Consider the following 26,834-nt stretch of genomic DNA (forward strand, 5'->3'; position numbering starts at 1 on the left):
TGTTTTTTTTAGGCCTGTCCAGAATGTCGATAGTTTGGCACTGTTTTTGTGTCAAAAAATGAAAAAAATAATTCGGATTTTTTTTTTGAAAATGGTTCTAAAATGCTTTTTTTTTAGGCCTGTCCAGAATGTCGCTAGTTCGGCATGACCGGGGTCACTGTTTTTGTGTCACGAAAATGAGAAAAAAAAATCAGCAATTTTTGGTGAAAATGGTTTTTAAAAAAAAATTTAGGCCTGTCCAGAATGTCGCTTTTTCGGCATGATCGGAGTCATCGTTTTTAGGGACAAAATAGAAATCTGCAATTTTTGGTGAAAATGTTTTTAAAATGTTTTTTTTAGGCCTGTCCAGAATGTCGATAGTTCGGTATGACCGGGGTCACTTTTGTTGTGTCAAAAAATGAAGAAAAAAAAATCAGCCATTTTTGGTGAAAATGGTTTTTAAAATTTTTTTTAGGCCTGTCCAGAATGTCGCTTTTTCGGCATGATCGGAGTCATCGTTTTTAGGGACAAAATAGAAATCTGCAATTTTTTTTGAAAATGGTTTTAAAATGTTTTTTTTAGGGCTGTCCAGTATGTCGATAGTTCTGCATGACCGGGGTCACTGTTTTTGTGTCAAATAATGAAAATCAGAATTCTGAGCTTTTTTTTTGAAAATGGTTCTAAAATGCTTTTTTTTAGGCCTGTCCAGAATGTCGCTAGTTCGGCATAACCGGGGTCACTGTTTTTGTGTCACGAAAATGAAGGAAAAAAAATCAGCAATTTTTGGTGAAAATGGTTCTAAATTTTTTTTTTAGGCCTGTCCAGAATGTCGCTTTTTCGGCATGATCGGAGTCATCGTTTTTAGGGACAAAATAGAAATCTGCAATTTTTTGTGAAAATGGTTTTAAAATGTTTTTTTTAGGCCTGTCCATAATGTCGATAGTTCGGTATGACCGGGGTCACTGTTTTTGTGTCAAAAAATGAAGAAAAAAAAATCAGCCATTTTTGGTGAAAATGGTTTTTTTAAAACATTTTAGGCCTGTCCAGAATGTCGCTTTTTCGGCATGATCGGAGTCATCGTTTTTAGGGACAAAATAGAAATCTGCAATTTTTGGTGAAAATGGTTCTAAAATGCTTTTTTTTTAGGCCTGTCCAGAATGTCGCTAGTTCGGCATGACCGGGGTCACTGTTTTTGTGTCACGAAAATGAAAAAAAAATCAGCAATTTTTGGTGAAAATGGTTTTAAAAAAAAAAATTTGGCCTGTCCAGAATGTCGCTTTTTGATCGGAGTCATCGTTTTTAGGGACAAAATAGAAATCTGCAATTTTTTGTGAAAATGGTTTTAAAATGTTTTTTTTAGGCCTGTCCAGAATGTCGATAGTTCGGCACTGTTTTTGTGTCAAAAAATGAAAAAAATTATTCGGAGCTTTTTTTTGAAAATGGTTCTAAAATGCTTTTTTTTTAGGCCTGTCCAGAATGTCGCTAGTTCGGCATGACCGGGGTCACTGTTTTTGTGTCATGAAAATGAGAAAAAAAAATCAGCAATTTTTGGTGAAAATGGTTTTTAAAAAAAATTTTAGGCCTGTCCAGAATGTCGCTTTTTCGGCATGATCGGAGTCATCGTTTTTAGGGACAAAATAGAAATCTGCAATTTTTTGTGAAAATGGTTTTAAAATATTTTTTAGGCCTGTCCAGAATATCGATAGTTCGGCATGACCGGGGTCACTGTTTTTGTGTCACGAAAATGAGAAAAAAATATCTGCAATTTTTTGTGAAAATGGTTCTACATTTTTTTTTTAGGACTGTCCAGAATGTCGCTTTTTCGGCATGATCGGAGTCATCGTTTTTAGGGACAAAATAGAAATCTGCAATTTTTTGTGAAAATGGTTCTAAAATTTTTTTTTAGGCCTGTCCAAAATGTCGCTAGTTCGGCATGATCGGAGTCATCGTTTTTGGTGACAAAAATAGAAATCTACAATTTTTTGTGAAAATGGTTTTAAAATGTTTTTTTTTAGGCCTGTCCAGAAAGTCGCTAGTTCGGCATGACCGGGGTCACTGTTTTTGTGTCACGAAAATGAAGAAAAAAAAATCTGCCAGTTTTGGTGAAAAATGGTTTTAAATTTTTTTTTTAGGCCTGTCCAGAATGTCGCTAGTTCGGCATGACCGGGGTCACTGTTTTTGTGTCACGAAAATGAGAAAAAAAAATCAGCAATTTTTGGTGAAAATGGTTTTTTTTTAAAAATTTAGGCCTGTCCAGAATGTCGCTTTTTCGGCATGATCGGAGTCATCGTTTTTAGGGACAAAATAGAAATCTGCAATTTTTTGTGAAAATGGTTTTAAAATATTTTTTTTAGGCCTGTCCAGAATGTCGATAGTTCGGCATGACCGGGGTCACTGTTTTTGTGTCAAAAAATGAAAAAAAGAATTCTGAGCTTTTTTTTTAAAAATGGTTCTAAAATGCTTTTTTTTTAGGCCTATCCAAAATGTCGCTAGTTCGGCATGATCGGAGTCATCGTTTTTGGTGACAAAAATAGAAATCTACAATTTTTTGTGAAAATGGTTTTAAAATGTTTTTTTTTAGGCCTGTCCAGAAAGTCGCTAGTTCGGCATGACCGGGGTCACTGTTTTTGTGTCACGAAAATGAAGAAAAAAAAATCTGCCATTTTTGGTGAAAAAGGTTTTAAAATTTTTTTTTAGGCCTGTCCAGAATGTCGCTTTTCGGCATGATCGGAGTCATCGTTTTTAGGGACAAAATTGAAATCTGCAAATTTTTGTGAAAATGGTTTTAAAATGTTTTTTTTAGGCCTGTCCAGAATGTCGATAGTTCGGCATGACCGGGGTCACTGTTTTTGTGTAACGAAAATGAAAAAAAAATATCTGCAATTTTTTGTGAAAATGGTTCTAACATTTTTTTTTAGGCCTGTCCAGAATGTCGCTCTTTCGGCATGATCGGAGTCATCGTTTTTAGGGACAAAATAGAAATCTGCAATTTTTTGTGAAAATGGTTTTAAAATGTTTTTTTTAGGCCTGTCCAGAATGTCGATAGTTCGGCATGACCGGGGTCACTGTTTTTGTGTCAAAAAATGAAAAAAAGAATTCGGAGCTTTTTTTTGAAAATGGTTCTAAAATGCTTTTTTTTTAGGCCTGTCCAAAATGTCGCTAGTTCGGCATGATCGGAGTCATCGTTTTTGGTGACAAAAATAGAAATCTAAAATTTTTTGTGAAAATGGTTTTAAAATGTTTTTTTTTTAGGCCTGTCCAGAATGTCGCTAGTTCGGCATGACCGGGGTCACTGTTTTTGTGTCACGAAAATGAAGAAAAAAAAATCAGCAATTTTTGGCGGAAATTTTTTTAAATTTTTTTTTTAGGCCTGTCCAGAATGTCGCTTTTTCGGCATGATCGGAGTCATCGTTTTTAGGGACAAAATAGAAATCTGCAATTTTTTGTGAAAATGGTTTTAAAATGTTTTTTTAGGCCTGTCCAGAATGTCGATAGTTCGGCATGACCGGGGTCACTGTTTTTGTGTCAAAAAATGAAAAAAGAATTCTGAGCTTTTTTTTGAAAATGGTTCTAAAATGCTTTTTTTTTAGGCCTGTCCAAAATGTCGCTAGTTCGGCATGATCGGAGTCATCGTTTTTGGTGACAAAAATAGAAATCTACAATTTTTTGTGAAAATGGTTTTAAAATGTTTTTTTTTAGGCCTGTCCAGAATGTCGCTTTTTCGGCATGATCGGAGTCATCGTTTTTAGGGACAAAATAGAAATCTGCAATTTTTGGTGAAAATGTTTTTAAAATGTTTTTTTTAGGCCTGTCCAGAATGTCGCTTTTTCGGCATGATCGGAGTCATCATTTTTAGGGACAAAATAGAAATCTGCAATTTTTTGTGAAAATGGTTCTAAAAATTTTTTTTAGGCCTGTCCAGAATGTCGCTTTTTCGGCATGATCGGAGTCATCGTTTTTAGGGACAAAATAGAAATCTGCAATTTCTTGTGAAAATGGTTCTAAAAATTTTTTTTAGGCCTGTCCAGAATGTCGCTTTTTCGGCATGATCGGAGTCACCGTTTTTAGGGACAAAATAGAAATCTGCAATTTTTTGTGAAAATGGTTTTAAAATGTTTTTTTTAGGCCTGTCCAGAATGTCGATAGTTCGGCATGATCGGAGTATTCGTTTTTGTGTCACGAAAATGAAGAAAAAAAAATCAGCAATTTTTGGTGAAAATTGTTTTTTTTTTTAAATTTAGGCCTGTCCAGAATGTCGCTTTTTCGGCATGATCGGAGTCATCGTTTTTAGGGACAAAATAGAAATCTGCAATTTTTTGTGAAAATGGTTTTAAAATGTTTTTTTTAGGCCTGTCCAGAATGTCGATAGTTCGGCATGACCGGGGTCACTGTTTTTGTGTCATGAAAATGAAAAAAAAATATCTGCAATTTTTTGTGAAAATGGTTCTAAAATTTTTTTTTAGGCCTGTCCAGAATGTCGCTTTTTCGGCATGATCGGAGTCACCGTTTTTAGGGACAAAATAAAAATCTGCAATTTTTTGTAAAAATGGTTTTAAAATGTTTTTTTTAGGCCTGTCCAGAATGTCGATAGTTCGGCATGACCGGGGTCACTGTTTTTGTGTCAAAAAATGAAAAAAAGAATTCAGGCTTTTTTTTTGAAAATGGTTCTAAAATGCTTTTTTTTTAGGCCTGTCCAAAATGTCGCTAGTTCGGCATGATCGGAGTATTCGTTTTTGGTGACAAAAATAGAAATCTACAATTTTTTGTGAAAATGGTTTTAAAATGTTTTTTTTAGGCCTGTCCAGAATGTCGCTAGTTTGGCATAACCGGGGTCACTGTTTTTGTGTCACGAAAATGAAGAAAAAAAAATCAGCAATTTTTGGTGAAAATGGTTTTAAAAATTTTTTTTAGACCTGTCCAGAATGTCGCTTTTTAGGCATGATCGGAGTCATCGTTTTTAGGGACAAAATAGAAATCTGCAATTTTTTGTGAAAATGGTTTTAAAATGTTTTTTTAGGCCTGTCCAGAATGTCGATAGTTCGGCATGACCGGGGTCACTGTTTTGTGTCACGAAAATGAAAAAAAAATATCTGCAATTTTTTGTGAAAATGGTTCTAAAATTTTTTTTTAGGCCTGTCCAGAATGTCGCTTTTTCGGCATGATCGGAGTCACCGTTTTTAGGGACAAAATAGAAATCTGCAATTTTTTGTGAAAATGGTTTTAAAATGTTTTTTTTAGGCCTGTCCAGAATGTCGATAGTTCGGCATGACCGGGGTCACTGTTTTTGTGTCAAAAAATGAAAAAAAGAATTCAGGCTTTTTTTTTGAAAATGGTTCTAAAATGCTTTTTTTTTAGGCCTGTCCAAAATGTCGCTAGTTCGGCATGATCGGAGTATTCGTTTTTGGTGACAAAAATAGAAATCTACAATTTTTTGTGAAAATGGTTTTAAAATGTTTTTTTTAGGCCTGTCCAGAATGTCGCTAGTTCGGCATGACCGGGGTCACTGTTTTTGTGTCACGAAAAATAAAAACAAATATCTGCAATTTTTTGTGAAAATGGTTCTAACATTTTTTTTTAGGCCTGTCCAGAATGTCGCTTTTTCGCATGATCGGAGTCATCGTTTTTAGGGACAAAATAGAAATCTGCAATTTTTTGTGAAAATGGTTTTAAAATGTTTTTTTTAGGCCTGTCCAGAATGTCGATAGTTCGGTATGACCGGGGTCACTGTTTTTGTGTCACGAAAATGGAAAAAAAATATCTGCAATTTTTTTTTGAAAATGGTTCTAAAATGCATTTTTTTTAGGCCTGTCCAAAATGTCGCTAGTTCGGCATGATCGGAGTCATCGTTTTTAGGGACAAAATAGAAATCTGCAATTTTTGGTGAAAATGGTTTTAAAATGTTTTTTTTTTAGGCCTGTCCAGAATGTCGCTAGTTCGGCATGCCCGGGGTCACTGTTTTTGTGTAAAAAAATGAAAAAAAAAAATCAGCCATTTTTGGTGAAAATGGTTTTAATTTTTTTTTTTAGGCCTGTCCAAAATGTCGCTAGTTCGGCATGATCGGAGTCATCGTTTTTAGGGACAAAATAGAAATCTGCAATTTTTGGTGAAAATGGTTTTAAAATGTTTTTTTTTAGGCCTGTCCAGAATGTCGCTAGTTCGGCATGACCGGGGTCACTGTTTTTGTGTAAAAAAATGAAGAAAAAAAAATCAGCCATTTTTGGTGAAAATGGTTTTAAATTTTTTTTTTAGGCCTGTCCAGAATGTCGCTTTTTCGGCATGATCGGAGTCATCGTTTTTAGGGACAAAATAGAAATCTGCAATTTTTGGTGAAAATGGTTTTAAAATGTTTTTTTTTAGGCCTGTCCAGAATGTCGATAGTTCGGCATGACCGGGGTCACTGTTTTTGTGTCACGAAAATGAAGAAAAAAAAATCAGCAATTTTTGGTGAAAATGGTTTTTAAATTTTTTTTTAGACCTGTCCAGAATGTCGCTTTTTAGGCATGATCGGAGTCATCGTTTTTAGGGACAAAATAGAAATCTGCAATTTTTGGTGAAAATGGTTTTAAAATGTTTTTTTTAGGCCTGTCCAGAATGTCGATAGTTCGGTATGACCGGGGTCACTGTTTTTGTGTCACGAAAATGAAAAAAAAATATCAGCAATTTTTTGTGAAAATGGTTAAAAAAAAATTTTTTAGGCCTGTCCAGAATGACGGTTTTTCGGCATGATCGGAGTCAACGTTTTTAGGGACAAAATAGAAATCTGCAATTTTTTGTGAAAAACGTTTTAAAATGTTTTTTTTTAGGCCTGTCCAGAATGTCGATAGTTCGGCATGACCGGGGTCACTGTTTTTGTGTCAAAAAATGAAAAAAAGAATTCTGAGCTTTTTTTTTGAAAATGGTTCTAAAATGCATTTTTTTTAGGCCTGTCCAAAATGTCGCTAGTTCGGCATGATCGGAGTCATCGTTTTTAGGGACAAAATAGAAATCTGCAATTTTTGGTGAAAATGTTTTAAAATGTTTTTTTTTAGGCCTGTCCAGAATGTCGATAGTTCGGCATGACCGGGGTCACTGTTTTTGTGTAAAAAAATGAAGAAAAAAAAATCAGCCATTTTTGGTGAAAATGGTTTTAAAATTTTTTTTTAGGCCTGTCCAGAATGTCGCTTTTTCGGCATGATCGGAGTCATCGTTTTTAGGGACAAAATAGAAATCTGCAATTTTTGGTGAAAATGGTTTTAAAATGTTTTTTTTTAGGCCTGTCCAGAATGTCGATAGTTCGGCATGACCGGGGTCACTGTTTTTGTGTCACGAAAATGAGAAAAAAATATCTGCAATTTTTTGTGAAAATGGTTCTAAAAATTTTTTTTAGGCCTGTCCAGAATGTCGCTTTTTCGGCATGATCGGAGTCATCGTTTTTAGGGACAAAATAGAAATCTGCAATTTTTTGTGAAAATGGTTTTAAAATGTTTTTTTTAGGCCTGTCCAGAATGTCGCTAGTTCGGCATAACCGGGGTCACTGTTTTTGTGTCACGAAAATGAAGAAAAAAATATCTGCAATTTTTTGTGAAAATGGTTCAACATTTTTTTTTTAGGCCTGTCCAGAATGACGGTTTTTCGGCATGATCGGAGTCAATGTTTTTAGGAGACAAAATAGAAATCTGCAATTTTTTGTGAAAAACGTTTTAAAATGTTTTTTTTTAGGCCTGTCCAGAATGTCGATAGTTCGGCATGACCGGGGTCACTGTTTTTGTGTCAAAAAATGAAAAAAAGAATTCTGAGCTTTTTTTTTGAAAATGGTTCTAAAATGCATTTTTTTAGGCCTGTCCAAAATGTCGCTAGTTCGACATGATCGGAGTCATCGTTTTTAGGGACAAAATAGAAATCTGCAATTTTTGGTGAAAATGGTTTTAAAATGTTTTTTTTTAGGCCTGTCCAGAATGTCGATAGTTCGGCATGACCGGGGTCACTGTTTTTGTGTCACGAAAATGAAAAAAAATATCTGCCTTTTTTTGTGAAAATGGTTCTAAAAAATTTTTTTAGGCCTGTCCAGAATGTCGCTAGTTCGGCATGACCGGGGTCACTGTTTTTGTGTAAAAAAATGAAGAAAAAAAAATCAGCCATTTTTGCTGAAAATGGTTTTTAATTTTTTTTTTAGGCCTGTCCAGAATGTCGCTTTTTCGGCATGATCGGAGTCATCGTTTTTAGGGACAAAATAGAAATCTGCAATTTTTTGTGAAAATGGTTTTAAAATGTTTTTTTTAGGCCTGTCCAGAATGTCGATAGTTCGGCATGACCGGGGTCACTGTTTTTGTGTCAAAAAATGAAAAAAAGAATTCTGAGCTTTTTTTTGGAAAATGGTTCTAAAATGCTTTTTTTTAGGCCTGTCCAAAATGTCGCTAGTTCGGCATGATCGGAGTATTCGTTTTTGGTGACAAAAATAGAAATCTAAAATTTTTTGTGAAAATGGTTTTAAAATGTTTTTTTTAGGCCTGTCCAGAATGTCGCTAGTTTGGCATAACCGGGGTCACTGTTTTTGTGTCACGAAAATGAAGAAAAAAAAATCAGCAATTTTTGGTGAAAATGGTTTTAAAAATTTTTTTTAGACCTGTCCAGAATGTCGCTTTTTAGGCATGATCGGAGTCATCGTTTTTAGGGACAAAATAGAAATCTGCAATTTTTTGTGAAAATGGTTTTAAAATGTTTTTTTTAGGCCTGTCCAGAATGTCGATAGTTCGGTATGACCGGGGTCACTGTTTTTGTGTCACGAAAATGAAAAAAAAATATCAGCAATTTTTTGTGAAAATGGTTCAAAAACATTTTTTTAGGCCTGTCCAGAATGACGGTTTTTCGGCATGATCGGAGTCAACGTTTTTAGGGACAAAATAGAAATCTGCAATTTTTTGTGAAAAACGTTTTAAAATGTTTTTTTTTAGGCCTGTCCAGAATGTCGATAGTTCGGCATGACCGGGGTCACTGTTTTTGTGTCACGAAAATGAAGAAAAAAAAATCAGCAATTTTTGGTGAAAATGGTTTTTAAATTTTTTTTTTGACCTGTCCAGAATGTCGCTTTTTAGGCATGATCGGAGTCATCGTTTTTAGGGACAAAATAGAAATCTGAAATTTTTTGTGAAAATGGTTTTAAAATGTTTTTTTTAGGCCTGTCCAGAATGTCGATAGTTCGGTATGACCGGGGTCACTGTTTTTGTGTCACGAAAATGAAAAAAAAATATCAGCAATTTTTTGTGAAAATGGTTCAAAAACATTTTTTTAGGCCTGTCCAGAATGACGGTTTTTCGGCATGATCGGAGTCAACGTTTTTAGGGACAAAATAGAAATCTGCAATTTTTTGTGAAAAACGTTTTAAAATGTTTTTTTTTAGGCCTGTCCAGAATGTCGATAGTTCGGCATGACCGGGGTCACTGTTTTTGTGTCAAAAAATGAAAAAAAGAATTCTGAGCTTTTTTTTGAAAATGGTTCTAAAATGCATTTTTTTTAGGCCTGTCCAAAATGTCGCTAGTTCGGCATGATCGGAGTCATCGTTTTTAGGGACAAAATAGAAATCTGCAATTTTTTGTGAAAATGGTTCTAAAATTTTTTTTTAGGCCTGTCCAGAATGTCGCTAGTTTGGCATAACTGTTTTTGTGGTCACTGTTTTTGTGTCACGAAAATGAAGAAAAAAAAATCAGCAATTTTTGGTGAAAATGGTTTAAAAAATTTTTTTTAGACCTGTCCAGAATGTCGCTTTTTAGGCATGATCGGAGTCATCGTTTTTAGGGACAAAATAGAAATCTGCAATTTTTTGTGAAAATGGTTTTAAAATGTTTTTTTTAGGCCTGTCCAGAATGTCGATAGTTCGGTATGACCGGGGTCACTGTTTTTGTGTCAAGAAAATGAAAAAAAAATATCTGCAATTTTTTGTGAAAATGGTTCAAAAATTTTTTTTTAGGCCTGTCCAGAATGACGGTTTTTCGGCATGATCGGAGTCAACGTTTTTAGGGACAAAATAGAAATCTGCAATTTTTTGTGAAAAACGTTTTAAAAGGTTTTTTTTTAGGCCTGTCCAGAATGTCGATAGTTCGGCATGACCGGGGTCACTGTTTTTGTGTCAAAAAATGAAAAAAAGAATTCTGAGCTTTTTTTTTGAAAATGGTTCTAAAATGCATTTTTTTTAGGCCTGTCCAAAATGTCGCTAGTTCGGCATGATCGGAGTCATCGTTTTTAGGGACAAAATAGAAATCTGCAATTTTTGGTGAAAATGGTTTTAAAAATTTTTTTTTAGGCCTGTCCAGAATGTCGATAGTTCGGCATGACCGGGGTCACTGTTTTTGTGTCACGAAAATGAAAAAAAATATCTGCCTTTTTTTGTGAAAATGGTTCTAAAAAATTTTTTTAGGCCTGTCCAGAATGTCGCTAGTTCGGCATGACCGGGGTCACTGTTTTTGTGTAAAAAAATGAAGAAAAAAAAATCTGCCATTTTTGCTGAAAATGGTTTTTAAATTTTTTTTTAGGCCTGTCCAGAATGTCGCTTTTTCGGCATGATCGGAGTCATCGTTTTTAGGGACAAAATAGAAATCTGCAATTTTTTGTGAAAATGGTTTTAAAATGTTTTTTTTAGGCCTGTCCAGAATGTCGATAGTTCGGCATGACCGGGGTCACTGTTTTTGTGTCAAAAAATGAAAAAAAGAATTATGAGCTTTTTTTTGGAAAATGGTTCTAAAATGCTTTTTTTTTAGGCCTGTCCAAAATGTCGCTAGTTCGGCATGATCGGAGTATTCGTTTTTGGTGACAAAAATAGAAATCTACAATTTTTTGTGAAAATGGTTTTAAAATGTTTTTTTTAGGCCTGTCCAGAATGTCACTAGTTTGGCATAACCGGGGTCACTGTTTTTGTGTCACGAAAATGAAGAAAAAAAAATCAGCAATTTTTGGTGAAAATGGTTTTAAATTTTTTTTTTAGACCTGTCCAGAATGTCGCTTTTTCGGCATGATCGGAGTCATCGTTTTTAGGGACAAAATAGAAATCTGCAATTTTTTGTGAAAATGGTTTTAAAATGTTTTTTTTAGGCCTGTCCAGAATGTCGATAGTTCGGCATGACCGGGGTCACTGTTTTTGTGTAACGAAAATGAGAAAAAAATATCTGCAATTTTTTGTGAAAATGGTTCTACATTTTTTTTTTAGGATTGTCCAGAATGTCGCTTTTTCGGCATGATCGGAGTCATCGTTTTTAGGGACAAAATAGAAATCTGCAATTTTTTGTGAAAATGTTTTTACAATGTTTTTTTGAGGCCTGTCCAGAATGTCGATAGTTCGGTATGACCGGGGTCACTGTTTTTGTGTCACGAAAATGAAAAAAAAAATATCTGCAATTTTTTGTGAAAATGGTTCAAAATTTTTTTTTTAGGCCTGTCCAGAATGACGCTTTTTCGGCATGATCGGAGTCAACGTTTTTAGGGACAAAATAGAAATCTGCAATTTTTTGTGAAAAACGTTTTAAAATGTTTTTTAATAGGCCTGTCCAGAATGTCGATAGTTCGGCATGACCGGGGTCACTGTTTTTGTGTCAAAAAATGAAAAAAAGAATTCTGAGCTTTTTTTTGGAAAATGGTTCTAAAATGCATTTTTTTTAGGCCTGTCCAAAATGTCGCTAGTTCGGCATGATTGGAGTCATCGTTTTTAGGGACAAAATATAAATCTGCAATTTTTGGTGAAAATGGTTTTAAAATTTTTTTTTTAGGCCTGTCCAGAATGTCGATAGTTCGGCATGACCGGGGTCACTGTTTTTGTGTCACGAAAATGAAAAAAAATATCTGCCTTTTTTTGTGAAAATGGTTCTAAAAATTTTTTTTAGGCCTGTCCAGAATGTCGCTAGTTCGGCATGACCGGGGTCACTGTTTTTGTGTAAAAAAATGAAGAAAAAAAAATCAGCCATTTTTGCTGAAAATGGTTTTTAATTTTTTTTTTAGGCCTGTCCAGAATGTCGCTTTTTCGGCATGATCGGAGTCATCGTTTTTAGGGACAAAATAGAAATCTGCAATTTTTTGTGAAAATGGTTTTAAAATGTTTTTTTTAGGCCTGTCCAGAATGTCGATAGTTCGGCATGACCGGGGTCACTGTTTTTGTGTCAAAAAATGAAAAAAAGAATTCTGAGCTTTTTTTTGGAAAATGGTTCTAAAATGCTTTTTTTTAGGCCTGTCCAAAATGTCGCTAGTTCGGCATGATCGGAGTATTCGTTTTTGGTGACAAAAATAGAAATCTAAAATTTTTTGTGAAAATGGTTTTAAAATGTTTTTTTTAGGCCTGTCCAGAATGTCGCTAGTTTGGCATAACCGGGGTCACTGTTTTTGTGTCACGAAAATGAAGAAAAAAAAATCAGCAATTTTTGGTGAAAATGGTTTTTAAAATTTTTTTTAGACCTGTCCAGAATGTCGCTTTTTAGGCATGATCGGAGTCATCGTTTTTAGGGACAAAATAGAAATCTGCAATTTTTTGTGAAAATGGTTTTAAAATGTTTTTTTTAGGCCTGTCCAGAATGTCGATAGTTCGGTATGACCGGGGTCACTGTTTTTGTGTCACGAAAATGAAAAAAAAATATCAGCAATTTTTTGTGAAAATGGTTCAAAAACATTTTTTTAGGCCTGTCCAGAATGACGGTTTTTCGGCATGATCGGAGTCAACGTTTTTAGGGACAAAATAGAAATCTGCAATTTTTTGTGAAAAACGTTTTAAAATGTTTTTTTTTAGGCCTGTCCAGAATGTCGATAGTTCGGCATGACCGGGGTCACTGTTTTTGTGTCACGAAAATGAAGAAAAAAAAATCAGCAATTTTTGGTGAAAATGGTTTTTAAATTTTTTTTTTGACCTGTCCAGAATGTCGCTTTTTAGGCATGATCGGAGTCATCGTTTTTAGGGACAAAATAGAAATCTGAAATTTTTTGTGAAAATGGTTTTAAAATGTTTTTTTTAGGCCTGTCCAGAATGTCGATAGTTCGGTATGACCGGGGTCACTGTTTTTGTGTCACGAAAATGAAAAAAAAATATCAGCAATTTTTTGTGAAAATGGTTCAAAAACATTTTTTTAGGCCTGTCCAGAATGACGGTTTTTCGGCATGATCGGAGTCAACGTTTTTAGGGACAAAATAGAAATCTGCAATTTTTTGTGAAAAACGTTTTAAAATGTTTTTTTTTAGGCCTGTCCAGAATGTCGATAGTTCGGCATGACCGGGGTCACTGTTTTTGTGTCAAAAAATGAAAAAAAGAATTCTGAGCTTTTTTTTGAAAATGGTTCTAAAATGCATTTTTTTTAGGCCTGTCCAAAATGTCGCTAGTTCGGCATGATCGGAGTCATCGTTTTTAGGGACAAAATAGAAATCTGCAATTTTTTGTGAAAATGGTTCTAAAATTTTTTTTTAGGCCTGTCCAGAATGTCGCTAGTTTGGCATAACTGTTTTTGTGGTCACTGTTTTTGTGTCACGAAAATGAAGAAAAAAAAATCAGCAATTTTTGGTGAAAATGGTTTAAAAAAATTTTTTTAGACCTGTCCAGAATGTCGCTTTTTAGGCATGATCGGAGTCATCGTTTTTAGGGACAAAATAGAAATCTGCAATTTTTTGTGAAAATGGTTTTAAAATGTTTTTTTTAGGCCTGTCCAGAATGTCGATAGTTCGGTATGACCGGGGTCACTGTTTTTGTGTCAAGAAAATGAAAAAAAAATATCTGCAATTTTTTGTGAAAATGGTTCAAAAATTTTTTTTTAGGCCTGTCCAGAATGACGGTTTTTCGGCATGATCGGAGTCAACGTTTTTAGGGACAAAATAGAAATCTGCAATTTTTTGTGAAAAACGTTTTAAAAGGTTTTTTTTTAGGCCTGTCCAGAATGTCGATAGTTCGGCATGACCGGGGTCACTGTTTTTGTGTCAAAAAATGAAAAAAAGAATTCTGAGCTTTTTTTTTGAAAATGGTTCTAAAATGCATTTTTTTTAGGCCTGTCCAAAATGTCGCTAGTTCGGCATGATCGGAGTCATCGTTTTTAGGGACAAAATAGAAATCTGCAATTTTTGGTGAAAATGGTTTTAAAAAATTTTTTTTAGGCCTGTCCAGAATGTCGATAGTTCGGCATGACCGGGGTCACTGTTTTTGTGTCACGAAAATGAAAAAAAATATCTGCCTTTTTTTGTGAAAATGGTTCTAAAAATTTTTTTTAGGCCTGTCCAGAATGTCGCTAGTTCGGCATGACCGGGGTCACTGTTTTTGTGTAAAAAAATGAAGAAAAAAAAATCTGCCATTTTTGCTGAAAATGGTTTTAAAATTTTTTTTTAGGCCTGTCCAGAATGTCGCTTTTTCGGCATGATCGGAGTCATCGTTTTTAGGGACAAAATAGAAATCTGCAATTTTTTGTGAAAATGGTTTTAAAATGTTTTTTTTAGGCCTGTCCAGAATGTCGATAGTTCGGCATGACCGGGGTCACTGTTTTTGTGTCAAAAAATGAAAAAAAGAATTATGAGCTTTTTTTTGGAAAATGGTTCTAAAATGCTTTTTTTTTAGGCCTGTCCAAAATGTCGCTAGTTCGGCATGATCGGAGTATTCGTTTTTGGTGACAAAAATAGAAATCTACAATTTTTTGTGAAAATGGTTTTAAAATGTTTTTTTTAGGCCTGTCCAGAATGTCGCTAGTTTGGCATAACCGGGGTCACTGTTTTTGTGTCACGAAAATGAAGAAAAAAAAATCAGCAATTTTTGGTGAAAATGGTTTTAAATTTTTTTTTTAGACCTGTCCAGAATGTCGCTTTTTCGGCATGATCGGAGTCATCGTTTTTAGGGACAAAATAGAAATCTGCAATTTTTTGTGAAAATGGTTTTAAAATGTTTTTTTTAGGCCTGTCCAGAATGTCGATAGTTCGGCATGACCGGGGTCACTGTTTTTGTGTAACGAAAATGAGAAAAAAATATCTGCAATTTTTTGTGAAAATGGTTCTACATTTTTTTTTTAGGATTGTCCAGAATGTCGCTTTTTCGGCATGATCGGAGTCATCGTTTTTAGGGACAAAATAGAAATCTGCAATTTTTTGTGAAAATGTTTTTACAATGTTTTTTTGAGGCCTGTCCAGAATGTCGATAGTTCGGTATGACCGGGGTCACTGTTTTTGTGTCACGAAAATGAAAAAAAAAATATCTGCAATTTTTTGTGAAAATGGTTCAAAAATTTTTTTTTAGGCCTGTCCAGAATGACGCTTTTTCGGCATGATCGGAGTCAACGTTTTTAGGGACAAAATAGAAATCTGCAATTTTTTGTGAAAAACGTTTTAAAATGTTTTTTAATAGGCCTGTCCAGAATGTCGATAGTTCGGCATGACCGGGGTCACTGTTTTTGTGTCAAAAAATGAAAAAAAGAATTCTGAGCTTTTTTTTGGAAAATGGTTCTAAAATGCATTTTTTTTAGGCCTGTCCAAAATGTCGCTAGTTCGGCATGATTGGAGTCATCGTTTTTAGGGACAAAATATAAATCTGCAATTTTTGGTGAAAATGGTTTTAAAATTTTTTTTTTAGGCCTGTCCAGAATGTCGATAGTTCGGCATGACCGGGGTCACTGTTTTTGTGTAAAAAAATGAAGAAAAAAAAATCAGCCATTTTTGCTGAAAATGGTTTTTAAATTTTTTTTTAGGCCTGTCCAGAATGTCGCTTTTTCGGCATGATCGGAGTCATCGTTTTTAGGGACAAAATAGAAATCTGCAATTTTTTGTGAAAATGGTTTTAAAATGTTTTTTTTAGGCCTGTCCAGAATGTCGATAGTTCGGCATGACCGGGGTCACTGTTTTTGTGTCAAAAAATGAAAAAAAGAATTCTGAGCTTTTTTTTGGAAAATGGTTCTAAAATGCTTTTTTTTAGGCCTGTCCAAAATGTCGCTAGTTCGGCATGATCGGAGTATTCGTTTTTGGTGACAAAAATAGAAATCTAAAATTTTTTGTGAAAATGGTTTTAAAATGTTTTTTTTAGGCCTGTCCCGAATGTCGCTAGTTTGGCATAACCGGGGTCACTGTTTTTGTGTCACGAAAATGAAGAAAAAAAAATCAGCAATTTTTGGTGAAAATGGTTTTAAAAAATTTTTTTAGACCTGTCCAGAATGTCGCTTTTTAGGCATGATCGGAGTCATCGTTTTTAGGGACAAAATAGAAATCTGCAATTTTTTGTGAAAATGGTTTTAAAATGTTTTTTTTAGGCCTGTCCAGAATGTCGATAGTTCGGTATGACCGGGGTCACTGTTTTTGTGTCACGAAAATGAAAAAAAAATATCAGCAATTTTTTGTGAAAATGGTTCAAAAACATTTTTTTAGGCCTGTCCAGAATGACGGTTTTTTGGCATGATCGGAGTCAACGTTTTTAGGGACAAAATAGAAATCTGCAATTTTTTGTGAAAAACGTTTTAAAATGTTTTTTTTTAGGCCTGTCCAGAATGTCGATAGTTCGGCATGACCGGGGTCACTGTTTTTGTGTCACGAAAATGAAGAAAAAAAAATCAGCAATTTTTGGTGAAAATGGTTTTTAAAAAATTTTTTGGACCTGTCCAGAATGTCGCTTTTTAGGCATGATCGGAGTCATCGTTTTTAGGGACAAAATAGAAATCTGAAATTTTTTGTGAAAATGGTTTTAAAATGTTTTTTTTAGGCCTGTCCAGAATGTCGATAGTTCGGTATGACCGGGGTCACTGTTTTTGTGTCACGAAAATGAAAAAAAAATATCAGCAATTTTTTGTGAAAATGGTTCAAAAACATTTTTTTAGGCCTGTCCAGAATGACGGTTTTTCGGCATGATCGGAGTCAACGTTTTTAGGGACAAAATAGAAATCTGCAATTTTTTGTGAAAAACGTTTTAAAATGTTTTTTTTTAGGCCTGTCCAGAATGTCGATAGTTCGGCATGACCGGGGTCACTGTTTTTGTGTCAAAAAATGAAAAAAAGAATTCTGAGCTTTTTTTTGAAAATGGTTCTAAAATGCATTTTTTTTAGGCCTGTCCAAAATGTCGCTAGTTCGGCATGATCGGAGTCATCGTTTTTAGGGACAAAATAGAAATCTGCAATTTTTTGTGAAAATGGTTCTAAAATTTTTTTTTAGGCCTGTCCAGAATGTCGCTAGTTTGGCATAACTGTTTTTGTGGTCACTGTTTTTGTGTCACGAAAATGAAGAAAAAAAAATCAGCAATTTTTGGTGAAAATGGTTTAAAAAATTTTTTTTAGACCTGTCCAGAATGTCGCTTTTTAGGCATGATCGGAGTCATCGTTTTTAGGGACAAAATAGAAATCTGCAATTTTTTGTGAAAATGGTTTTAAAATGTTTTTTTTAGGCCTGTCCAGAATGTCGATAGTTCGGTATGACCGGGGTCACTGTTTTTGTGTCAAGAAAATGAAAAAAAAATATCTGCAATTTTTTGTGAAAATGGTTCAAAAATTCTTTTTTAGGCCTGTCCAGAATGACGGTTTTTCGGCATGATCGGAGTCAACGTTTTTAGGGACAAAATAGAAATCTGCAATTTTTTGTGAAAAACGTTTTAAAATGTTTTTTTTTAGGCCTGTCCAGAATGTCGATAGTTCGGCATGACCGGGGTCACTGTTTTTGTGTCAAAAAATGAAAAAAAGAATTCTGAGCTTTTTTTTTGAAAATGGTTCTAAAATGCATTTTTTTTAGGCCTGTCCAAAATGTCGCTAGTTCGGCATGATCGGAGTCATCGTTTTTAGGGACAAAATAGAAATCTGCAATTTTTGGTGAAAATGGTTTTAAAAAATTTTTTTTAGGCCTGTCCAGAATGTCGATAGTTCGGCATGACCGGGGTCACTGTTTTTGTGTCACGAAAATGAAAAAAAATATCTGCCTTTTTTTGTGAAAATGGTTCTAAAAAATTTTTTTAGGCCTGTCCAGAATGTCGCTAGTTCGGCATGACCGGGGTCACTGTTTTTGTGTAAAAAAATGAAGAAAAAAAAATCTGCCATTTTTGCTGAAAATGGTTTTTAAATTTTTTTTTAGGCCTGTCCAGAATGTCGCTTTTTCGGCATGATCGGAGTCATCGTTTTTAGGGACAAAATAGAAATCTGCAATTTTTTGTGAAAATGGTTTTAAAATGTTTTTTTTAGGCCTGTCCAGAATGTCGCTAGTTTGGCATAACCGGGGTCACTGTTTTTGTGTCACGAAAATGAAGAAAAAAAAATCAGCAATTTTTGGTGAAAATGGTTTTAAAATTTTTTTTTAGACCTGTCCAGAATGTCGCTTTTTCTGCATGATCGGAGTCATCGTTTTTAGGGACAAAATAGAAATCTGCAATTTTTTGTGAAAATGGTTTTAAAATGTTTTTTTTAGGCCTGTCCAGAATGTCGATAGTTCGGCATGACCGGGGTCACTGTTTTTGTGTAACGAAAATGAGAAAAAAATATCTGCAATTTTTTGTGAAAATGGTTCTACATTTTTTTTTTTGGATTGTCCAGAATGTCGCTTTTTCGGCATGATCGGAGTCATCGTTTTTAGGGACAAAATAGAAATCTGCAATTTTTTGTGAAAATGTTTTTACAATGTTTTTTTGAGGCCTGTCCAGAATGTCGATAGTTCGGTATGACCGGGGTCACTGTTTTTGTGTCACGAAAATGAAAAAAAAAATATCTGCAATTTTTTGTGAAAATGGTTCAAAATTTTTTTTTTAGGCCTGTCCAGAATGACGCTTTTTCGGCATGATCGGAGTCAACGTTTTTAGGGACAAAATAGAAATCTGCAATTTTTTGTGAAAAACGTTTTAAAATGTTTTTTAATAGGCCTGTCCAGAATGTCGATAGTTCGGCATGACCGGGGTCACTGTTTTTGTGTCAAAAAATGAAAAAAAGAATTCTGAGCTTTTTTTTGGAAAATGGTTCTAAAATGCATTTTTTTTAGGCCTGTCCAAAATGTCGCTAGTTCGGCATGATTGGAGTCATCGTTTTTAGGGACAAAATATAAATCTGCAATTTTTTGTGAAAATGGTTTTAAAAAATTTTTTTTAGGCCTGTCCAGAATGTCGATAGTTCGGCATGACCGGGGTCACTGTTTTTGTGTCACGAAAATGAAAAAAAATATCTGCCTTTTTTTGTGAAAATGGTTCTAAAAATTTTTTTTAGGCCTGTCCAGAATGTCGCTAGTTCGGCATGACCGGGGTCACTGTTTTTGTGTAAAAAAATGAAGAAAAAAAAATCAGCCATTTTTGCTGAAAATGGTTTTTAAATTTTTTTTTAGGCCTGTCCAGAATGTCGCTTTTTCGGCATGATCGGAGTCATCGTTTTTAGGGACAAAATAGAAATCTGCAATTTTTTGTGAAAATGGTTTTAAAATGTTTTTTTTAGGCCTGTCCAGAATGTCGATAGTTCGGCATGACCGGGGTCACTGTTTTTGTGTCAAAAAATGAAAAAAAGAATTCTGAGCTTTTTTTTGGAAAATGGTTCTAAAATGCTTTTTTTTAGGCCTGTCCAAAATGTCGCTAGTTCGGCATGATCGGAGTATTCGTTTTTGGTGACAAAAATAGAAATCTAAAATTTTTTGTGAAAATGGTTTTAAAATGTTTTTTTTAGGCCTGTCCAGAATGTCGCTAGTTTGGCATAACCGGGGTCACTGTTTTTGTGTCACGAAAATGAAGAAAAAAAAATCAGCAATTTTTGGTGAAAATGGTTTTTAAATTTTTTTTTAGACCTGTCCAGAATGTCGCTTTTTAGGCATGATCGGAGTCATCGTTTTTAGGGACAAAATAGAAATCTGCAATTTTTTGTGAAAATGGTTTTAAAATGTTTTTTTTAGGCCTGTCCAGAATGTCGATAGTTCGGTATGACCGGGGTCACTGTTTTTGTGTCACGAAAATGAAAAAAAAATATCAGCAATTTTTTGTGAAAATGGTTCAAAAACATTTTTTTAGGCCTGTCCAGAATGACGGTTTTTCGGCATGATCGGAGTCAACGTTTTTAGGGACAAAATAGAAATCTGCAATTTTTTGTGAAAAACGTTTTAAAATGTTTTTTTTTAGGCCTGTCCAGAATGTCGATAGTTCGGCATGACCGGGGTCACTGTTTTTGTGTCACGAAAATGAAGAAAAAAAAATCAGCAATTTTTGGTGAAAATGGTTTTTAAATTTTTTTTTTGACCTGTCCAGAATGTCGCTTTTTAGGCATGATCGGAGTCATCGTTTTTAGGGACAAAATAGAAATCTGAAATTTTTTGTGAAAATGGTTTTAAAATGTTTTTTTTAGGCCTGTCCAGAATGTCGATAGTTCGGTATGACCGGGGTCACTGTTTTTGTGTCACGAAAATGAAAAAAAAATATCAGCAATTTTTTGTGAAAATGGTTCAAAAACATTTTTTTAGGCCTGTCCAGAATGACGGTTTTTCGGCATGATCGGAGTCAACGTTTTTAGGGACAAAATAGAAATCTGCAATTTTTTGTGAAAAACGTTTTAAAATGTTTTTTTTTAGGCCTGTCCAGAATGTCGATAGTTCGGCATGACCGGGGTCACTGTTTTTGTGTCAAAAAATGAAAAAAAGAATTCTGAGCTTTTTTTTGAAAATGGTTCTAAAATGCATTTTTTTTAGGCCTGTCCAAAATGTCGCTAGTTCGGCATGATCGGAGTCATCGTTTTTAGGGACAAAATAGAAATCTGCAATTTTTTGTGAAAATGGTTCTAAAATTTTTTTTTAGGCCTGTCCAGAATGTCGCTAGTTTGGCATAACTGTTTTTGTGGTCACTGTTTTTGTGTCACGAAAATGAAGAAAAAAAAATCAGCAATTTTTGGTGAAAATGGTTTAAAAAATTTTTTTTAGACCTGTCCAGAATGTCGCTTTTTAGGCATGATCGGAGTCATCGTTTTTAGGGACAAAATAGAAATCTGCAATTTTTTGTGAAAATGGTTTTAAAATGTTTTTTTTAGGCCTGTCCAGAATGTCGATAGTTCGGTATGACCGGGGTCACTGTTTTTGTGTCAAGAAAATGAAAAAAAAATATCTGCAATTTTTTGTGAAAATGGTTCAAAAATTCTTTTTTAGGCCTGTCCAGAATGACGGTTTTTCGGCATGATCGGAGTCAACGTTTTTAGGGACAAAATAGAAATCTGCAATTTTTTGTGAAAAACGTTTTAAAATGTTTTTTTTTAGGCCTGTCCAGAATGTCGATAGTTCGGCATGACCGGGGTCACTGTTTTTGTGTCAAAAAATGAAAAAAAGAATTCTGAGCTTTTTTTTTGAAAATGGTTCTAAAATGCATTTTTTTTAGGCCTGTCCAAAATGTCGCTAGTTCGGCATGATCGGAGTCATCGTTTTTAGGGACAAAATAGAAATCTGCAATTTTTGGTGAAAATGGTTTTAAAAAATTTTTTTTAGGCCTGTCCAGAATGTCGATAGTTCGGCATGACCGGGGTCACTGTTTTTGTGTCACGAAAATGAAAAAAAATATCTGCCTTTTTTTGTGAAAATGGTTCTAAAAATTTTTTTTAGGCCTGTCCAGAATGTCGCTAGTTCGGCATGACCGGGGTCACTGTTTTTGTGTAAAAAAATGAAGAAAAAAAAATCTGCCATTTTTGCTGAAAATGGTTTTTAAATTTTTTTTTAGGCCTGTCCAGAATGTCGCTTTTTCGGCATGATCGGAGTCATCGTTTTTAGGGACAAAATAGAAATCTGCAATTTTTTGTGAAAATGGTTTTAAAATGTTTTTTTTAGGCCTGTCCAGAATGTCGATAGTTCGGCATGACCGGGGTCACTGTTTTTGTGTCAAAAAATGAAAAAAAGAATTATGAGCTTTTTTTTGGAAAATGGTTCTAAAATGCTTTTTTTTTAGGCCTGTCCAAAATGTCGCTAGTTCGGCATGATCGGAGTATTCGTTTTTGGTGACAAAAATAGAAATCTACAATTTTTTGTGAAAATGGTTTTAAAATGTTTTTTTTTAGGCCTGTCCAGAATGTCGCTAGTTTGGCATAACCGGGGTCACTGTTTTTGTGTCACGAAAATGAAGAAAAAAAAATCAGCAATTTTTGGTGAAAATGGTTTTAAAAAATTTTTTTTGACCTGTCCAGAATGTCGCTTTTTAGGCATGATCGGAGTCATCGTTTTTAGGGACAAAATAGAAATCTGCAATTTTTTGTGAAAATGGTTTTAAAATGTTTTTTTTAGGCCTGTCCAGAATGTCGATAGTTCGGCATGACCGGGGTCACTGTTTTTGTGTCAAAAAATGAAAAAAAGAATTCTGAGCTTTTTTTTGGAAAATGGTTCTAAAATGCTTTTTTTTAGGCCTGTCCAAAATGTCGCTAGTTCGGCATGATCGGAGTATTCGTTTTTGATGACAAAAATAGAAATCTAAAATTTTTTGTGAAAATGGTTTTAAAATGTTTTTTTTAGGCCTGTCCAGAATGTCGCTAGTTTGGCATAACCGGGGTCACTGTTTTTGTGTCACGAAAATGAAGAAAAAAAAATCAGCAATTTTTGGTGAAAATGGTTTTTAATTTTTTTTTTAGACCTGTCCAGAATGTCGCTTTTTAGGCATGATCGGAGTCATCGTTTTTAGGGACAAAATAGAAATCTGCAATTTTTTGTGAAAATGGTTTTAAAATGTTTTTTTTAGGCCTGTCCATAATGTCGATAGTTCGGTATGACCGGGGTCACTGTTTTTGTGTCACGAAAATGAAAAAAAAATATCAGCAATTTTTTGTGAAAATGGTTCAAAAACATTTTTTTAGGCCTGTCCAGAATGACGGTTTTTCGGCATGATCGGAGTCAACGTTTTTAGGGACAAAATAGAAATCTGCAATTTTTTGTGAAAAACGTTTTAAAATGTTTTTTTTTAGGCCTGTCCAGAATGTCGATAGTTCGGCATGACCGGGGTCACTGTTTTTGTGTCACGAAAATGAAGAAAAAAAAATCAGCAATTTTTGGTGAAAATGGTTTTTAAAATTTTTTTTTGACCTGTCCAGAATGTCGCTTTTTAGGCATGATCGGAGTCATCGTTTTTAGGGACAAAATAGAAATCTGAAATTTTTTGTGAAAATGGTTTTAAAATGTTTTTTTTAGGCCTGTCCAGAATGTCGATAGTTCGGTATGACCGGGGTCACTGTTTTTGTGTCACGAAAATGAAAAAAAAATATCAGCAATTTTTTGTGAAAATGGTTCAAAAACATTTTTTTAGGCCTGTCCAGAATGACGGTTTTTCGGCATGATCGGAGTCAACGTTTTTAGGGACAAAATAGAAATCTGCAATTTTTTGTGAAAAACGTTTTAAAATGTTTTTTTTTAGGCCTGTCCAGAATGTCGATAGTTCGGCATGACCGGGGTCACTGTTTTTGTGTCAAAAAATGAAAAAAAGAATTCTGAGCTTTTTTTTGAAAATGGTTCTAAAATGCATTTTTTTTAGGCCTGTCCAAAATGTCGCTAGTTCGGCATGATCGGAGTCATCGTTTTTAGGGACAAAATAGAAATCTGCAATTTTTTGTGAAAATGGTTCTAAAATTTTTTTTTAGGCCTGTCCAGAATGTCGCTAGTTTGGCATAACTGTTTTTGTGGTCACTGTTTTTGTGTCACGAAAATGAAGAAAAAAAAATCAGCAATTTTTGGTGAAAATGGTTTTAAAATTTTTTTTTAGACCTGTCCAGAATGTCGCTTTTTAGGCATGATCGGAGTCATCGTTTTTAGGGACAAAATAGAAATCTGCAATTTTTTGTGAAAATGGTTTTAAAATGTTTTTTTTAGGCCTGTCCAGAATGTCGATAGTTCGGTATGACCGGGGTCACTGTTTTTGTGTCACGAAAATGAAAAAAAATATCTGCCTTTTTTTGTGAAAATGGTTCTAAAAAATTTTTTTAGGCCTGTCCAGAATGTCGCTAGTTCGGCATGACCGGGGTCACTGTTTTTGTGTAAAAAAATGAAGAAAAAAAAATCTGCCATTTTTGCTGAAAATGGTTTTTAAATTTTTTTTTAGGCCTGTCCAGAATGTCGCTTTTTCGGCATGATCGGAGTCATCGTTTTTAGGGACAAAATAGAAATCTGCAATTTTTTGTGAAAATGGTTTTAAAATGTTTTTTTTAGGCCTGTCCAGAATGTCGATAGTTCGGCATGACCGGGGTCACTGTTTTTGTGTCAAAAAATGAAAAAAAGAATTATGAGCTTTTTTTTGGAAAATGGTTCTAAAATGCTTTTTTTTTTAGGCCTGTCCAAAATGTCGCTAGTTCGGCATGATCGGAGTATTCGTTTTTGGTGACAAAAATAGAAATCTACAATTTTTTGTGAAAATGGTTTTAAAATGTTTTTTTTAGGCCTGTCCAGAATGTCGCTAGTTTGGCATAACCGGGGTCACTGTTTTTGTGTCACGAAAATGAAGAAAAAAAAATCAGCAATTTTTGGTGAAAATGGTTTTTAATTTTTTTTTTAGACCTGTCCAGAATGTCGCTTTTTAGGCATGATCGGAGTCATCGTTTTTAGGGACAAAATAGAAATCTGCAATTTTTTGTGAAAATGGTTTTAAAATGTTTTTTTTAGGCCTGTCCAGAATGTCGATAGTTCGGTATGACCGGGGTCACTGTTTTTGTGTCACGAAAATGAAAAAAAAATATCAGCAATTTTTTGTGAAAATGGTTCAAAAAATTTTTTTTAGGCCTGTCCAGAATGACGGTTTTTCGGCATGATCGTAGTCAACGTTTTTAGGGACAAAATAGAAATCTGCAATTTTTTGTGAAAAACGTTTTAAAATGTTTTTTTTTAGGCCTGTCCAGAATGTCGATAGTTCGGCATGACCGGGGTCACTGTTTTTGTGTCAAAAAATGAAAAAAAGAATTCTGAGCTTTTTTTTTGAAAATGGTTCTAAAATGCATTTTTTTTAGGCCTGTCCAAAATGTCGCTAGTTCGGCATGATCGGAGTCATCGTTTTTAGGGACAAAATAGAAATCTGCAATTTTTGGTGAAAATGTTTTAAAATGTTTTTTTTTAGGCCTGTCCAGAATGTCGATAGTTCGGCATGACCGGGGTCACTGTTTTTGTGTCACGAAAATGAGAAAAAAATATCTGCAATTTTTTGTGAAAATGGTTCTAAAAAAATTTTTTAGGCCTGTCCAGAATGTCGCTTTTTCGGCATGATCGGAGTCATCGTTTTTAGGGACAAAATAGAAATCTGCAATTTTTTGTGAAAATGGTTTTAAAATGTTTTTTTTAGGCCTGTCCAGAATGTCGCTAGTTCGGCATAACCGGGGTCACTGTTTTTGTGTCACGAAAATGAAGAAAAAAATATCTGCAATTTTTTGTGAAAATGGTTCAAAAAATTTTTTTTAGGCCTGTCCAGAATGACGGTTTTTCGGCATGATCGGAGTCAACGTTTTTAGGAGACAAAATAGAAATCTGCAATTTTTTGTGAAAAACGTTTTAAAATGTTTTTTTTTAGGCCTGTCCAGAATGTCGATAGTTCGGCATGACCGGGGTCACTGTTTTTGTGTCAAAAAATGAAAAAAAGAATTCTGAGCTTTTTTTTTGAAAATGGTTCTAAAATGCATTTTTTTTAGGCCTGTCCAAAATGTCGCTAGTTCGACATGATCGGAGTCATCGTTTTTAGGGACAAAATAGAAATCTGCAATTTTTGGTGAAAATGGTTTTAAAATGTTTTTTTTTAGGCCTGTCCAGAATGTCGATAGTTCGGCATGACCGGGGTCACTGTTTTTGTGTCACGAAAATGAGAAAAAAATATCTGCCTTTTTTTGTGAAAATGGTTCAAAAAAAATTTTTTAGGCCTGTCCAGAATGTCGCTAGTTCGGCATGACCGGGGTCACTGTTTTTGTGTAAAAAAATGAAGAAAAAAAAATCAGCCATTTTTGGTGAAAATGGTTTGAAAATTTTTTTTTAGGCCTGTCCAGAATGTCGCTTTTTCGGCATGATCGGAGTCATCGTTTTTAGGGACAAAATAGAAATCTGCAATTTTTGGTGAAAATGGTTTTAAAATGTTTTTTTTAGGCCTGTCCAGAATGTCGATAGTTCGGCATGACCGGGGTCACTGTTTTTGTGTCAAAAAATGAAAAAAAGAATTCTGAGCTTTTTTTTGTAAAATGGTTCTAAAATGCTTTTTTTTTAGGCCTGTCCAAAATGTCGCTAGTTCGGCATGATCGGAGTATTCGTTTTTGGTGACAAAAATAGAAATCTACAATTTTTTGTGAAAATGGTTTTAAAATGTTTTTTTTAGGCCTGTCCAGAATGTCGCTAGTTTGGCATAACCGGGGTCACTGTTTTTGTGTCACGAAAATGAAGAAAAAAAAATCAGCAATTTTTGGTGAAAATGGTTTTAAAAATTTTTTTTAGACCTGTCCAGAATGTCGCTTTTTAGGCATGATCGGAGTCATCGTTTTTAGGGACAAAATAGAAATCTGCAATTTTTGGTGAAAATGGTTTTAAAATGTTTTTTTTAGGCCTGTCCAGAATGTCGATAGTTCGGTATGACCGGGGTCACTGTTTTTGTGTCACGAAAATGAAAAAAAAATATCAGCAATTTTTTGTGAAAATGGTTCAAAAAATTTTTTTTAGGCCTGTCCAGAATGACGGTTTTTCGGCATGATCGGAGTCAACGTTTTTAGGGACAAAATAGAAATCTGCAATTTTTTGTGAAAAACGTTTTAAAATGTTTTTTTTTAGGCCTGTCCAGAATGTCGATAGTTCGGCATGACCGGGGTCACTGTTTTTGTGTCAAAAAATGAAAAAAAGAATTCTGAGCTTTTTTTTTGAAAATGGTTCTAAAATGCATTTTTTTTAGGCCTGTCCAAAATGTCGCTAGTTCGGCATGATCGGAGTCATCGTTTTTAGGGACAAAATAGAAATCTGCAATTTTTGGTGAAAATGTTTTAAAATGTTTTTTT

This window comes from Salmo salar, chromosome 14 (genome assembly GCF_965601325.2).
Source record: "Salmo salar chromosome 14, fSalSal1, whole genome shotgun sequence".
NCBI classification, from domain to species: domain Eukaryota; kingdom Metazoa; phylum Chordata; class Actinopteri; order Salmoniformes; family Salmonidae; genus Salmo; species Salmo salar.